The 14,666-nt window shown below is 36.2% G+C and overlaps 2 non-coding genes across 2 annotated transcripts; both read left to right on the top strand.

Annotated features, from left to right (window-relative positions):
- The first annotated feature begins 9,356 nt into the window (after positions 1-9,356).
- On the top strand, positions 9,357-9,430 carry TRNAT-GGU (transfer RNA threonine (anticodon GGU)). The gene has a single exon. It is a non-coding gene; the product is annotated as a tRNA-Thr (tRNA).
- A 484-nt stretch (positions 9,431-9,914) lies between these two features.
- On the top strand, positions 9,915-9,988 carry TRNAT-GGU (transfer RNA threonine (anticodon GGU)). The gene has a single exon. It is a non-coding gene; the product is annotated as a tRNA-Thr (tRNA).
- Positions 9,989-14,666: the final 4,678 nt, after the last annotated feature.

The raw sequence follows: 14,666 nt of genomic DNA, 5'->3' as shown, positions 1-14,666 counted from the left end.
GATTTCTATTTCTCCCTTTAAAGAGAGAGAAAGTCCTTGATAATATTGTTCAAAAGTGATCATAAAAGTTTTATGTACCAAAACGGAACAGCTCAAGTTAAAGTTACACTGAAGAAGTACATTTCCGACTAAAACAAAACAAAAGTTCTAAAAACTTTAGGCACTGGTCGACCTGGACGTAATATCTGCATGGGACCTCACTAATTTGGGGCTTCAAATTGAAACAAAATATCTTTGTTGAAAAAACCAGGCATTCCTTAGCAAGCTGAGGCCTTCTAGTGTCTGATTTGCCCTGCCGAAGACACCATCCCGCCCAAGTCAAAATTGCCCCCCCCCCCCGTGTTTGAGTTTACCTTGTATTTTTATTATGAATAAGTGTATCAGTGTATTTTACTATAGTAAGTAAAATACTAAACAATCAAAAAGGTAAAAAATTCGTTCTTTTCTCATTTTGTGAACTTGAAATTTTGTTAATATTGTAAATTTAAAATTCGTATTTTAATAAACTTTACATTCGCGTTTAAAATTATACGATTTTCACAACATTCCACATGAAACTGACGGCACTTCGCTTAATGTGTTACTCCGCTTAAGCCGTCGTAATTTCTTGAAACGTGAGTGACGACTTAACGAGGTTTTACTGTATTTATCTTTTTTATATAAATTTTTGATAGCTAATTTGGAGAGGGGTAAGGGCTTTCTATGCCCCTTCTTGCGTACGCCTCAGACTTCATCTGCGCTCACCTAGTACCATAGACACCATAGAAGGTGTCTTCAAATTCAGCTCTTCCCTTATGCTATATCATTGTTGTGCAAGGTGGCCATTTCGAACTTTAAGGTAATTTACCGTTTATTTACGAAGGACAATTCATAATTTATTTCAAATGAAATCGGCCGGTTCAATCCACTGCATTGCCTTCTATTGGTAGCCTCTTAATTTCAGAAACCCCTGTATTTCATCAACGGTGCACTACAATTTGTTTTATCGTTTTATATATCGCTTTTCCTGATTTATGTCATACCAGTTTAAAAGAACTTATTTTTAGATGCCCTGTATATATATACTGTTTATTAAAGTCCACGCATGGAAATGTATTCTTGTTTAAACAGTCTTATTCTCTCTCAGAACCTTCATTTTCAATTCCATATAGAAACTTTTCTCGTTTGAAAACGTGTCACTGTTTAAAACGTTCACTTCGTATGGTTTCGACAACCACGTATTAACACTAGAAAGACAGATAGAGGTCTGTGTGATCGCATTGCTTTTTCTGGCAATTTTTTAACATTTCAATATTTTACACACAGCATGGTATAATACGTTTATGACTATAGATTTATAACACAAAGAATTAGTGGGTGAAACCATTGATCTATAAATATATTTTTATTATTACTTAGTTTTTAATGCATTTTCTACAAACGACCTCTCTTGGTGAGCGTCAATGTGGAGGAAACTCAAAAGGCTGGGGGTTCTATATTTTCTATATCTCCGATAGGATTTCAGTGTTACATTGGCTCTAGGTATTGAATAGGATCAACGGATGTGATTTTGCTTTATTTTTTTCGCAACTGGAAGTACCTGGCGATGTTCTTTCGGAAGGGTTTTAATCAAGTTTGTTGATTTCAATTTGAAAATAAATTCACATAATTCTAGTGATGTGGAATCAGTATCTGTGAGCAATGAGTTTTTCGTAAAATATTTTGGAATCCTTGACGTCCTATTGACGAAGTAGGTCCCACGATATTTCATAGATTTTGATCTGCAGCAGTTTCTGCGCTACCGATAAACGAGGTATTGCAATCTCTGATATTTATGGAAATCAGTTGATGTTTGAGTGTAGTTTTAGGTTTTCATTGGTGGCTTGAATGTGGTTTCCGTTTATAGTTTTTAGTAGCACTTGGTTTTGCATCAGCTGAGCCATTTTTGTAGATATAATTTCATTCTGATTTACACATCCATCATCAATACTGTTGCTAATTTCACAAAAGTTTTGATCGAGGTTGTTATTCTTTCTCTCTACTGAATTCTCATCATCAGCACTACTGCTTGTTTTTATGCAATCTTTGCTAAAATTCTGAAAAGTTTTATCTTTGGTGAATCTGTATCTTTTTGCCAATTCTACAGCAGTCAATAGCACGTGGATATCTCTACTTGTTGAAAAAACAATTTATCAGACAAAATGACAAAAATACTTGACAACAAAAGCTGAAACACCCATTGACCGACATTTTCAGATAAGAATGAAGGTAAAAAAAGTCTCACGAATGGGGATTACACCGTATTAGATGCACAAAGAGACTACCAGAAGAAGTTTTACGTGGCAAAATCAATTGTAACAACGCTGGTTGTATAAAATGGCGAATGTGTTGTAAAATATATGGAAAGGTCAGTGTGAACCCCTTCCGTCTTTCTAGGTATATCCGTTCATATCTCCGTTGCTAACAGCGATAACAAAAAAAAGCTTTGTTGTACAATAAGAACATGATAATTCAGGAAAAGTCAAGAAATTTTTAAGCGTTTGGTTTATTCTTACTTGAGATATCGAAGCAGAGAGAGAGAGAGAGAGAGCACAGGGTCACACAGGCCCCCGTACGTCTTTCTAGTGTACATTCAAGAGCAATTGAATTAGAGACAACTGATGGTATGCAAGAGAGGCACTGTTGGCGGCCTGTGACCGACATGGACATGATGTAAGCAGTGCTCTGCAACAGAAAAAGCTCACAATAACATTCATAGTTCCAATAGGCTATACAAAGGATCTCGGTGCGTTTGTTCGTGGGCAAGTTGTCGAAGTTCACGCGAGCACATCGATTCCTGTAAAAGATGGCGTCCATACAAAGTGAAAGATATAAAATTCATCAAAAAAGTCCAAAAGTTGTTTACTAAGCAGGAGGTCTGTGGTCTACGTCACCTTCCTTACGAGTAAAGGTTGAAAATCTGGGGTGCCGCTCCTTGGAATGGCGTAGGCGTCGCCTTGAAGCAGATGTGAAGTTGTGGTTTAAACTTATATACAACCTGGTTTATACAGGTAACCATAAGAAGACATCCATTGCAAATTTGCAAATTAAAATGCCAACCGCCAAGGATAATAACAAATTTTACAGCTTCTGAGCCAGTGTTTGAAGAGTACGGAGAAGATTGCCATCTGATGCTGTGTGTTCATACTCATACCATGGATTTCGTCATTCTCTTGGCACTTTCAATCTTGCATCATTATTAACATGCCATGCTTTTTAATATGTCACAAATTGAGCATGATTTGTGTATAAATGTTTATTTTCTTCGAGAATTTTTCTAAAATTTATTAATTAGTGTCATGTTTTTATGTATTTTTACTCTGTGTTTGGATTTCCTGGGTGTGATCGATTTTATAGTTTTTAATGATAATGTCGCTTTATGTCCCTAATTTCACAGATTACAGTGGAACCTTCCCTGAAGGACACCTCCCGTTAGCGGACATTTTTCTGATCCCCGAAACTCGTGGAATAGGGCTTCAATGTATTTCACTCCCCGTTAGTGAACACTCGATATCGGACAGTAAAATCAGATAAACTCTAATTTTTTTTCCAAAACTCTAATTTATTAATTTTTTTCATAAAAGCTAGATATGACATAATTCGTGAATTTTTCATATCCAACGGTGACTATGTATTTATTACTCGATTAACTGAACCAGGAACTATGGTCTAGGATAGTGATTCCAAATGGTTATGTTACTTTTGCTTGCATATGTTGATACGTGTGAAAAAAGCCAACATTATACTATATTTGATTTCGAAATGAAATGCTATGCTTTTTTAATTCATCATGTATCGAGATTTATTTGTATATTTTTTTGTGTTATTTTGGTTTTTAATTGGCATCCATATTTGTTATGGGCATCCTTTTTCAGCCACCTCACTGGGCAATTCGACTGTTGTGGCCTTTGTATTTGTTTATTATGTGTTCGGGGATTTTTTAACCTGTCATTATAGGCGTCATCTTTTTGCATATTTCCCCCCTCTGCCGGTGTTTGTATGTGTGTTATATTTTATTGTTTATTGTGATATTGCTACTCCCCCCTCCCAATTCATTGATTTTTCTATATTGTCCACACCTAGGGACGTAAGAGCGTATTGGGCTTTCACAGGTTTAGATAATAATGAATAATGGAATGTTAATAAATCCCTGCAAGGGTCAACTGTATTGGACAGCATTGTGAGGATGAGTGGGATCTACGACGACCAGATCACATTTTTAAAACGGATATACGGGTTACAGTGGAACAATCATTCAGCGACTTAACGCTGGTGCGACAAAAGGTGTAAGCAGCCACACAATCAAGAGCCATTTCCTTGCTATAATATGGAGAAGCCATCGTCCCACGAGATCTAATGTCACGTAATAATGATAATCTCTAACTAAATTGTTCTTGAGTTTGTATGTGATACAGTACCCTATTGGTATATCTATGCGAATCGATTAGCAATATATATGTATATATATTTTATTTTCGTTCTATCGGTCATAGGAATAATATGAAAAAAGACCATGGTGCACCGATCTTCACGCATATATCGCTATGCAAGGAAACTACACTAAATTTAATCGGAAAAGTCGAAATTTTGCGCTTCTCTTCCTATACGATATCATTCACATTTCTGCCTGCAGGCAAGTTTAGAAAGCTTTTCAGTTACTTTATGCGTAGTTATACTGTCTGACTGACATAAAAAATCTTATTTTAAAAAACGAAATGCTCGTTCCTACAGAGTTTAGTCAGACAATAGCATGAGTGTATAGTTTGCAATGCAACGCATATATACACTAAACATATATATCTGCTTATGATTGTACGTATGAAAAATGTGTTCAAATGTTGAAAATGTTAAATTCCTGCATATATAGAAAGATTATTTCTAAGAATATTCGTAAACAGTGTTTTTGTTTTTGGAAAATACGTGAGTTAACACTATTATATGAGATTTCCGAAAAACGAGATAGTAAAAATTTTATTTTGTTTTTCTAACATGATAGGAACAATTTTGAATTTGATTATCTCCCTTTCTCGTATGACAATGAGGTAAATTTAGTAAATACATAATGATGTATCATGGCAGCACACAAGAAAATTCAACACAAAAGAATGTCTGTTGAATAGTTCAGTGAATAAAAAAAATAGCCAACCTCTTTTATATATATCATGCATGCGGTTGTTTATGACTTCTAACTTGCTCAAGGTAAGGTTTCAAGAAAGATATAGATTCCTAATTTGTCATTCCGTTCACGTTTCCTTTCAGCATTCAAAAATCAGGTTTCCTCTTATTGCAATAGAAATATGAAAATCAAATAAAGCAGTCTGCTGCCGAACGGCGTTGAATTTCAGTCTTAAAGGCAATTTATTTGCATATAGACACGTTCGTTGATAAGCCATTCTTTTCACTTTCTTACGTATCTTTTTATCCCCATTTTATTATATATATATTTTAAATGGAATTCCTTTTTCACCAGAATTTTAAGATACGACTCACACACAATACGTATTTTTTTTGTAACTAAATTTTCGGGAAAGTGAAAATAATGAAAATACATTCAACACAAAGGATAATTCAAACAAATAAAATCAGTTCTCGATCTCGAATTTTTATTCTTATAAATAAATCAGTTACTTTCGAATTTTTTAAACTGAATTCATTTCTGTATTTATAAATTTAATTATAGACTCAGACATGCGAGGAATCAATTTTATTTGTGTACTAGGTGTAATGTTTAAAAAAAAAGATGGACATCTTCTTGAGGTGATAGAGAACAAGACAATTTTTTTTGACATATAGTTGGAAGTTGAAGCTAAAGTTGCTAGAGGGTGTGAGCATCATTTGTATGCCTGCAAAACGGTTGTTTACTGCGGCTCTTATGCATTCACTTATTGCCGACCATGCATCCCATACACGAAATTATTGTCTTGGAGTGGTCTACCGAAGTTCAATGTCTGGGTCATATTTTTGACGGAAATACGTCTTCTGAAGATAATCATCTGACTATTGGGTGCATTCGAAAAAAATTGCTTAACGAAATAGAATAAACACTCATATCTCAGGAATTATTCAAAATATATCAGTGTTTTTCATGTCTGCGGAAGGGTCTCGTTAAGACAAATCCAATTATGCTACTCTGATTAAAAAAAACCTCTTACGGTCTGGATACCGGACTTGCGGCCTAATTTCGTAACGAAATTGTTTTGTGCTATATCTCAAGAGATTCGAAACGCATAGAGAAGCCAATGGTGTCATCTGATAGGCATTTTTGAGACAAATCAAATGATACTACTCTAGAGGTACTCTAGAGGTACTATAGAGGTATATGATACTATAGAGGTAGTTTTAATACCTGTGCCACACTCTCACCAAAAAAGCTCGGGACCCGCTTTCGTAACAAAATTGTTTCACGCTATATCTCGAGAAGTTCACAGTGTTAATAAAAGAGAATGATATCATCTGTAAGCTATTCCAAGGAGAAATTCGATGATACCAATTTCATCATGTCAGTATCTACCACGTAAAGGTAGACCCGAAGAAAATATTCATAACTTATTCGGTTATGTTCTTTACGGCCGTAAAGAACGTAATTTGCAGCAGTGTCTATGGCACAGCCTACCCCAATTTTTGAAATGTATACCGCATAGATACTGTTAAGAAACTTAAATATTGGCTTCTATTCAAATGAGCAAATCAAACATGACTTTCCTCTTATATTTCAGTATCACCATGGCTCTAGTGTGATACTAGAGGGTTATGGTTCAAATTACCGTCATGGCACGAACAATTTCTGAAGGAATATATTACTATATTTTCACCTATAAAACCTTTCGAAGTCGATTATTATGAGAATATAGATGTCAAAATGAGAAGTGGCAGGCCAATGTTTCAAATTATGGGGAAAAACAGAATATTTTCACAGAACTATGGTAATATTTCAGAATAAAAGAAATGTTTCATAGGAAACAATGCCATCGCCCAACTGAAAATAATCCACATTTGGAAATTGAATTCTGAAAGAGCAGTGGGGCCTTACACCTGATTCTTATTTGAAATATCTGGAGTAAGGAAGAAATTTCTAGGAATCCTTTTCGAATATTTTCTGGATAAATCTACGAGAAACAGGAACGTATTGTTTTGAATTCTCGCGAGTAATGGAGCATAGGAATATTTTCTCTCACTCTGAGAAATACTTTAGCTTCGTTGTCCTTGTGGGAATCAAGTTTCCATCATATTTACTGCACTACACAGAAACTGAGAAATTGTAATCAAGAGTCAATGCAACAAACAACAGAACTCAAAGATTTCTTGAAACGCTATGCCAATTTAAGCAGCCACAGAGATGTGTGAGAACGCAAAAAATGCATCAGTCATCTCACAAACATATAACTCGAGGTGAAAAAACACGTTAATGAAATTTACTGAACAAACACCAAAAAAGCATTTAAAAAAAACAAAAAAAAACCGATTATTTAAACACGGGAATGCCTTTAAATGTATTACAGCAATAAAATACATAAAGCAAATTACGAGTATCATTAATTAAGGGGTGTCAGACCTTCTAACATGGTGAAAAATTACATGTGCTAGTAGAAATAGAATTGAAAGTAATATTATTTAACAAGTGTTTTATTTCAAACCTTTTACACGTATATTAAAATGTATATGCTATCCTATGCCAGTGTTCCTGATACTTAATTTTTACAAATTTTCCAATAAATGAATGCAATACTGCGTGCATGATAGAATAGAATGAATGTAATAACATGAATGTTAAAAGTTGATTCACAATAAAGAAAACTGGTTTTTTTGCATCAAACGTGACTAATGATTTTTTTTTTCAATTTGCAAAAATTAAGTATCAGAGATATGTAAAACACTGTACTGGTATAGGATAGCGTATGCAATCAAATATATGTGTAACAAACTTTAAATAAATCAATGGTTAAATATTATTTTTAGTAGAGCACAGTTTTGCAACTACGTTAAAAAGGTATGAGTCTCCCCTCAAGCAATTTATGAACGATAATTGGGATATTTCATTCACTATTTGTTGTCTATATTTGATAACCGAAGGGTAATTAATAAAATATGCATGCAAAGAAGCCGGAATAAAATGTTACCTTCACAATGAGTATACAGAATGATTACTTAATTACCCTAGCTTTTTATTCAACTGGCAAGCCGTTTCTCCTAGAGGCATACTTCCAATGGGAAAAACTTTCCAAATAATGTGTAGAACACAGATACGTTATTCGTGTTGCAAGTGGTTGTAAAGTTAAAAAAATAAAAGAAATTCACTTTTTATACGGATACCCTGTCTTCAGAAACCCAATTAGAAAGTCGTGTTGCTCTGCCCCTTCTGAGGCCTATAAAAAAACGTTCACGTTTCTATGTGAAATATTCAGTTTGGCATTTGATGTCAAAAATCGGAAGAAAGTTGGGAAAAACAGCAAAAGACTAACAAACAACACACTCCCCCCCCTTAATTATGCTTTCTTTCTTTCAAACCGAGCACAACTCCGGTCTATCGCCATAAGAAATTTACTACAGATTCAGTTGTGCCGGAAGTGTGTACCTAAGAGTCTCAGTGCGTTCTTCCCAACTTATAAATACTGTTCTTTCCCAAATTTCCTCTAATTTTGAAATCAAATATCTCAGTTAATATTGCACTTATAAAAGTTTTATTGGCTTCAGGAAAGACAGGGCAACATTCTAATTGGGTTTTAGAGGTCAGGGTGACCGCATAAAAACGTTTTTTTTTTTTATTTTAGTACCTGCGCAACCCATTGCATCATGAATGGCGTATCTGAGTTCTACACGTTATTTGGATACTTTTGCTAATTCGGGGTATGCCTCCAGGACGAACGGTTTTCCAGTAAAATGCAGCAAGAGTAATTAACCTTTTAACGGACAATGTTCCCAGTTGCCAACATCGATTTTATTAATTAGAAAAAAAATATTTTTCTTACATAAAACACTTGTTTTTTTTCTGAATGCGTGAGATTCGGAACTTAATTTCCAAAATAAAAATATCATTTATTTCAACCCTTATGTCATAAATTTAATTTATTTTCTCTCACCTATTTTTAAGGAAGAATAAAATATATTTATTTTTGTTTTGATTTTAATGTTGTTTCTATGGACATGGGCGCTTCCAGAAAACATACACGATTTAGAGAGATATAGATGGCTTTTTTCTCAGCCAGAGATATCAAGGAAACAGTTATTTTCCGGATATTATGCTGCCCGGGGGCCATTTCCTGAAGTTAAGAGAGGCTACTAATGCCTCTACTTCAGCGCCTCACGACATAGTGCGTGAAATTAGGAAGGCAGATTCACGTGTCTCCAGTGGTGTAGATGGTAGCATGCTTGCCCGGTATGCAAGAGGGCCTGGGTTCGAGTCCCGGCGGAGACGTGATGACTTTTCTTTCCGAGCTCACCTCAGCATAATATCCGGAAAATAACTGTTTCCTTGATATCTCTGGCTGAGAAAAAAGCCATCTATATCTCTCTAAACCGTCCCACCCGGGGGCCATTTCCTGAAGTTAAGAGACGCTACTAATGCCTCTACTTCAGCGCCTCACGACACAGTGCGTGAAATTAGGAAGGCAGATTCATGTGTCTCCAGTGGTGTAGATGGTAGCATGCTTGCCCGGTATGCAAGAAGGCCTGGGTTCGAGTCCCGGCGGAGACGTGATGACTTTTCTTTCCGAGCTCACCTCAGCATAATATCCGGAAAATAACTGTTTCCTTGATATCTCTGGCTGAGAAAAAAGCCATCTATATCTCTCTAAACCGTCCCACCCGGGGGCCATTTCCTGAAGTTAAGAGACGCTACTAATGCCTCTACTTCAGCGCCTCACGACACAGTGCGTGAAATTAGGAAGGCAGATTCATGTGTCTCCAGTGGTGTAGATGGTAGCATGCTTGCCCGGTATGCAAGAGGGCCTGGGTTCGAGTCCCGGCGGAGACGTGATGACTTTTCTTTCCGAGCTCACCTCAGCATAACATCCGGAAAATAACTGTTTCTTTGACATACACGATTTTTTTTCATGAATTTTGTGGTTGATATCTTTAAACTAAAGGATCAGAAGAGGAAATAACCGGAAAGAGAAAAATCAGGAAATCAATTCAAATCTTAATTCGGCCGGTAAAAGGTTTTAAGTAATCACCTTATATCGTTATCTCTTTGAAGCGAAAAATATACAGAACCGATTTACCATCTGCGTGAAGAGTAAATTTGAATAACATTAACCCGAATGTCAAAAATCAGGAGTTAGGGATAGTGAATCTGGTGTGTAATTGCTTTATTTTTCCTACAATCAAGTTTTAACGCTAGCACTTCTGTTTTGTCCCAGATCTTTGGGACAAGAGGATAACTACTCTCTTTTCGTACAAAGAAGAGGTTAGGAATCGTTGTTGCAAGCAGTGACAGCTGAAGAAGGGACCTAAGGCGACAAAAAAAGGAAAACGAAAAGAAACAAAAGAAGATTCGGAGCCAGGCAATTACTGTCCATCAGAGAAAAGGACGCCCGAAGCGGGTGTTGTGACGGCTGATGTCAAATATTGCAGTCTCGCTCTTCTATAAAGCTCTAGCCCAACACGACTAATATCGAGTAATAAGTGTCTGGCTCTCACAGAGGCACCCACGACTGTCACGACTTCGCAGAAGACGTAAGTAAACTTAAAGACCCCAGTGCGGGCAAATGACTGCTGCCAATACTTTCACAAAAATGCAACGAAGGGGAGATCTTACTGGCCAAATAGAAAGAGAGAGTAAAACAAACTCGCAGTCGACATCGTAAGTAAAGTAAAAAAAAAAAAACGAACTGTAGAGAAACCGGCTTCAATGTTCAAACAAAATATTTATCTCAACCTTGTGATAGTTTTATGCATTTTAAGAAAGATTTCACGATTAAAATACCTTGAAAATTAGAATTTTCTATGCACATGCTACTTGAAACTATACAGTTGAATTTTTTTTCTATTGAGTTGGCCTGCACATTTATGCTAAATTAAAAAATATAGTGCACATGGAGAAATATAATTATAGTGCCTATATATAGTAGTATATATTAATTATAGTGCCGGACTCGTGATGCGAGGATCCGGGTTCGAACCCCACAGTGGTGGTCGGCTGAAGTTGGTTTTCTGTGGTTCCCAACTTCAAGGCGCAAATGCGAGCCGATCTCCCCGTTAAAAAGTCTCGCCACAGAGAGCAACAGTCCTACAACGTTAAATCATTCAACCATAACACTTCACTCATAGTTAGTAAAACTGGGGGCAGATGACAGCACTACACATAACAAGCATTACACAGAAACAAACTTTACGTCAGGTTGCACTACACGTACACGCACATTCCCGCATGTACCGATTCGTTGGGGGGTTCCGCGGGGGGGGGGCATGTGTGGTGTAGCAGTAGTAGGTAGGGGCTCGGGGATCCATGATGTTCTTAAGTCAGCCACCTCGTTGGGCAATTTGCCTGTTGTGGCGTTGTATTTGTATTTGTAATAATCCAACGAACAGTTTGCACATCTCTAGATACCATATTCATCTCCAAACATCTTACTGTGCCACTTACGGTATGCACAAACTTCGGATATTAGCTGTGTGGGGGCTTCATCAATGTTATTCGATTATATATTCCTCTCAGACCCAGAGCTAGCCTACGTATGAGTTGTTTTTTCTTCTCGTTGTAGATATTCTTTTTCACCCCAGAGAGTTCCATCCCGACTTTAAAAATAACACCCACAACCCTTGAAATCAGGGATGAACTCCCTGAGGTTAGTAAGAAGAATATATTTGAAGCGAGAGAGAAAGCAACCCGCATATTTGTGCATACAACTTCTGAAAAGCATATAAGATGTCATTGTTTTGTATTTATACTAACTAGTATATATTGAACTACACGGTAAAACACAATTTATTTCTCTCTCATTAAGGTGAATGTAACTGAATTTCTAGTGTACGCTAAATGATCAAAGCCTCTAAAATTATTGTGACAGTGACGAATGGCCAACTCACACATACCAATGACACCATACTAGCTTTTCACCTCAGATGTTTAGCTATAAATTATTATATAGTATGAATTTTAATGCTGAAAGATAAAGCAAGGCAAGAGCTCTGAAAAATATAAATGTGTCAGTGTTGTTGCTAATGACAAGAGTGATTGTCTTTATTAAGATTTTTATTTTCTCATGAGTAAAATCAAACACATTTTCCAATAAGAAAATAAAAGACTAATTACGAGATCTTAGAAATAAACACTTACATACACCCCTTGCTTATTATGATTCGGATTGACACCTTTCATATTAAAGTATTAACGCAAATCACCGAAATAACTCATTTTAATTCCGGTATTTCAACCATGTGATAGCAAGAACGAAGCAGTCAGTCAAACAGATACTAGTAAGAAGGGAATTTCTTCTTCTCTTCTCTTTACTAAGGTTATGATACCATTTACTAGTTCAATTATAAGAAAAGAAATCAAAATTTAAAAGTGTTTTCATTTTACTCATTTCTCGCTGTATGTTGGAATCTTTAATCTCGGCTCGAATCAACGCGGAAAACGATACGTCTGCGGCAGAAGCGAGTGTGATGCGTAGCCGTGGAAGTGAAAATCCCAAAGAGCAATTAAAAGAAATCAATACTTCGTTTAAACTTTGAAATGGCTTAGCTCTTTCCTCGGTTCTGTTATATCTAGAGGAGCTCATTAAGTAAAGGAAGGTGATTTAGTTGATTCTGCTTTACTTTCGAAACTATCGTATTCGAAGTGAAACCTCTATTCCGATGTGAAATCTCTATATGAATCTCTTGAATAATTTAGCGACTCCTCTCTTCATGGATATTGATATCCGCTTCCCTAACTTCCCACAAAATCTTCAATGACATGACGAGGTTATGTTGTAATGCACTGTTTATACTATAGATTACGTTGATGTACCTTGGTTCTACATTTATTTTACTTTCTTTAAAACATGGAAATGGATTAGTTCATCGAGAAATACTTTGTCTTCTATAAATTCACGCGTTTCAAGCTTAGAAGGGTATTTTTCGTTTCTTTCTTTGAGTGATGATAATGACGAAATAAACACCAAGTACTCTTTCGATGTAACGAAACTTTTTGCTTCATGTTTACTATTTAAGGACTTCAATAAGTAGTGAGTTTCAACCAAAATCTGCCGCAGGGTGATTTGAGAACCACGGTTTTATGTTGGAATCGTCCCGACAGCAATCCTGCCGACTTGCATAAATGCATTAACGGAATGAAACGTCTATGTATTCTTGGTCACGGCAAGCTACAGCTATTGCAAGCTAAACTGTTACAAGTCGGCCACCAATGCTATTCTCCTGATTACGCGGAGTCACTGGGATCTATACGAAATCAAGCTCATCTCTATGTACAATTAATATTTACACAAATCAAATATTGATATCGGTTATTTTTGGTATACCATTCAATCACGCGCAAGGATATACTTATTCGTAGTGGTTCGTGGTTTTGGGGCGTCGCATGGTGATTCCTTATGGAAAATTCACATCGGTGATGCATTTTACAAGATATGTTTTAGAAACTTTGGTGAAGAAAAGAAATCTCAATTGAAAATAATAAGCTATTATTGCTATTATTGACAATTTTTAAAAGACAACCCATATATAACCGTTTTAATATGTTAATAATATATACTAAAGCACGTGTAGATTAAAAAGCTATTTTTTGAGCATAGAAAAAAAAAGTGAAATATTTCTGCTGAAATATTGCAATGTGAAGAGTATTGTAAAGTGAAAACTTAGTTTTCTGAGACACAGAGTATAGTCCGATAGCGACATTATTAATTCTATATGATAAGAAGAATCTTCTATATAGTAGGTAGATATCAGGCGCGGTAGCCCAGGTCGATAAGATACTCGCCCAACGATCCAAAGCATGTTTATAGGTGTAGCGATTTCGATACCTGGTTCGTCCTTGTCAGATTCATTTAAAACACAGGGGTACAACAGAAATGGTGACATAACCGCAGAAAAATGTTGCCACTGCAGGGAGTTACAAACGAACGTGCTTACTCATATTGTCGTATTCATGTTGCTCACCGAGTAATATGCTAAGCGAGATGGCACGGGTGATCCCTAATTGTATATATTCCCTCACACAATATTTCTATTTCGTATTTTTTTCATCAAATCCACCGGAGCGAGCGAACTCAACCCAATAAAACTGAAGCTGGCTTCTAGTTCGCAAGTTATCAAACCCATTTGCTCACCAATATGGTGTTATGGACTCGCTCTCTGATGGATATTTTATATTTCACAATAAGATTCTCATTTCATTTTTTTTTTTTTTTTGTATCCTGTGTGTATAATATGGCAAGTGTAAGATAGAGAGATGGCATGCCCCCCCCCCCGCAATTGATTTTAAAACATGCGTACATTTATCCGTCTTAACGAAACCCCGGAACTTTTCTCCAACTCCCAATCCCATCTCGTCTGTAATCACCACAAAATTTGTTAATCGCGACTGTACCCAATTGTCCGGGGAAAATATGTTGTATAAATTTTGTATAGTTTTTTTTTTCTTTTTTGACACAAAATAAAGTGTTCCAGACTGCCACGAAGCTGGGCTTGAAGAGATCTCGGCAACGGGA

The sequence above is a fragment of the Pholcus phalangioides genome, unplaced genomic scaffold (assembly GCF_987345545.1).
Source record: "Pholcus phalangioides strain wild (caught in Gottingen) unplaced genomic scaffold, Ppha-v1.0 ptg000007l_1, whole genome shotgun sequence".
Lineage (NCBI taxonomy): Eukaryota > Metazoa > Arthropoda > Arachnida > Araneae > Pholcidae > Pholcus > Pholcus phalangioides.
Note: the sequence above shows the minus strand (reverse complement) of the source record. Positions and strands in the feature narration are given on the sequence as shown.